Source organism: Cardiocondyla obscurior, linkage group LG21, assembly GCF_019399895.1.
Source record: "Cardiocondyla obscurior isolate alpha-2009 linkage group LG21, Cobs3.1, whole genome shotgun sequence".
NCBI classification, from domain to species: domain Eukaryota; kingdom Metazoa; phylum Arthropoda; class Insecta; order Hymenoptera; family Formicidae; genus Cardiocondyla; species Cardiocondyla obscurior.
The window spans coordinates 3,723,771-3,726,306 of record NC_091884.1 but is presented as its reverse complement, the minus strand read 5'-3'; the positions used below and the strand labels follow the sequence as shown (position 1 = coordinate 3,726,306).

Genomic DNA, 2,536 nt, shown 5'->3' with positions numbered 1-2,536 from the left:
CCGATCGGACCGCGCGGAAGTAACTCCGAGCCGAAAGCAACACGAGGCTCGCGTACTTTGTCGCTAGAACCGCGCGGAAGTAACTCCGAGCCGAAAGCAACACGAGGCTCGCGTACTTTGCCGATCGGACCGCGCGGAAGTAACTCCGAGCCGAAAGCAACACGAGGCTCGCGTACTTTGCCGCTAAGACCGCGCGGAAGTAACTCCGAGCCGAAAGCAACACGAGGCTCGCGTACTTTGCCGCTAGGACCGCGCGGAAGTAACTCCGAGCCGAAAGCAACACGAGGCTCGCGTACTTTGCCGCTAGGACCGCGCGGAAGTAACTCCGAGCCGAAAGCAACACGAGGCTCGCGTACTTTGCCGCTAGGACCGCGCGGAAGTAACTCCGAGCCGAAAGCAACACGAGGCTCGCGTACTTTGCCGATCGAACCGCGCGGAAGTAACCCGAGCCGCAACACGAGGCTCGCGTACTTTGCCGCTAGGACCGCGCGGAAGTAACTCCGAGCCGAAAGCAACACGAGGCTCGCGTACTTTGCCGCTAGGACCGCGCGGAAGTAACTCCGAGCCGAAAGCAACACGAGGCTCGCGTACTTTGCCGCTAGGACCGCGCGGAAGTAACTTCGAGCCGAAAGCAACACGAGGCTCGCGTACTTTGCCGCTAGGACCGCTCGGAAGTAACTACGTTCCAAAAGCAACACGAGGCTCGCGAACTTTGACGGTCGGACCGCTCGGAAGTAACTGAGCCGTAAAAGCAACACGAGGCTCGCGGACTTCGCTGCGGCTAAGTCCGCGCGGCGTCGGAATTTCACCGCCGGCGCCCATATACCGCCGTGCGTTAGACCGTGCGTCGCCGACCGCCCGGCCGCTCGGTTCGGTACTGTAAGAGGTGTCGTCGCTGCCGCGACTCGTGCACAACACGGCATGCGAGCTCGGTCTGGTCGTACCGTAGCGTTACGGCGTATGTATAACCGAGCTCGGCGAAGCACTGCGGTGCGTACAAAGTGTCGTTCGCACTAGAACGCTTTTTAAAGAATTTAGCTTCGCTTACTACGAGAACTTTGGTTCTCTTTTTGAGATCATTCGGGCGTCTTGCCGACATTCGGCCAAATGTGCGCCAAGCTCTCGGCGATCGTTTCGAGGCCGGATAGCGAAGGAATTGGTGAATACGTGACGAAGAAATTTTGTATCTCGAGGACTCTGCCGTTCGTGCTGTCCGTACGTACCTCCGAGCCGTAAAACAACACGGAGCTCGAGATCTTTGACGCGGAGGTAACTACCGTGCGCCGCAGCGGCTAAGTCCGCGCGGCGTCGAAATTTCACCGCCGGCGCCCATATACCGCCGTGCGTTAGACCGTGCGTCGCCGACCGCCCGGCCGCTCGGTTCGGTACTGTAAGAGGTGTCGTCGCTGCGGCGACTCGTGCACAACACGGTGCATGCGAGCTCTCGGTCTGGTCGTACCGTAGCGTTACGGCGTATGTATAACCGAGCTCGGCGAAACACTGCGGTGCGTACAAAAGTGTCGTTCGCACTAGAACGCTTTTTGAGAGAATTTAGCTTCGCGCTTACTACGAGAACTTTGGTTCTCTTTTTGAGATCGTTCGGGCGTGTTGCCGACATTCGGCCAAATGTGCGCCGGGCTCTCGGCGATCGTTTCGACACCAAAGTCGAAAATCGAAGGCGTTGGTAAATCCGAGCCGAAACGATACGGAGCTCGAGTACTTTGCCGTTCGAGCTGTCCGTGGGTAACTACTTGCCGAAAGCAACACGAGGCTCGAGGACTTTGCGTAAATAACTACGTACGACGCAGCGGCTAAGTCCTCGAGGCGTCGAAATTTCGCAGGTTTCGCCCATATACCGCCGTGCGTTAGACCGTGCGTCGCCGACCGCCCGGCCGCCCGGTTCGGTACTATAAGACACAGCATTGCCACGAGTCGGTGTCGAGAGACCGAATGGCTCATATGTGGCGCGCACTTACGTGTTGGACGCGCGATCGTCCCTCGCTTCCGAGCAAGCGTGCGGACGTATCGTTGCGCTTACCGAACATCAACTCCACGGATACGCGAGTGTCGGTTTCGGCGAGATCTTTGACGATGTCGCCGTTCCCGCTTACTTGTACGCCGTAGCGAAATAATTTTCAACCGGTGCCTCGGTGTTCTCACCGCTGGCACCGTTGAACGAACAGTGCTCCACGACGTCTCAGATCGGATCGGTCTAGCGTCAGGGCTAAGCGGCCTTACAAGCCGCTGTTATGGGTGAATGAGAACAAAATTTGATCTTTCATACCGTTAAGGTATATATAAATACGAAAAGCGTGTCCGTCGACCGGCTCGAAAAGTTCCGGCGGCATTAACGACACACGAAACGCGCACGGCTCTTCCTCGCGGAGTGACCGTAGCAGCGTAGCGTTGTTCGCGTTGCTCCACCGCGAGTAACCGCGATCGCACACACGAAGCTCCCTGGTTGATCCTGCCAGTAGTCATATGCTTGTCTCAAAGATTAAGCCATGCATGTCTCAGTGCATGCCGAATTAAGGTG

General features: G+C 57.6%; 1 non-coding gene across 1 annotated transcript in view; it reads left to right on the top strand.

Annotated features, from left to right (window-relative positions):
• The first annotated feature begins 2,454 nt into the window (after positions 1 to 2,454).
• Positions 2,455 to 2,536, top strand: part of LOC139110875 (small subunit ribosomal RNA) — a 1,919-nt gene continuing 1,837 nt past the window's right edge. Inside the window, exon 1 of the ribosomal RNA XR_011547111.1 lies at positions 2,455 to 2,536. This exon is cut by the window's right edge and continues 1,837 nt beyond it. This is a non-coding gene — a ribosomal RNA (small subunit ribosomal RNA).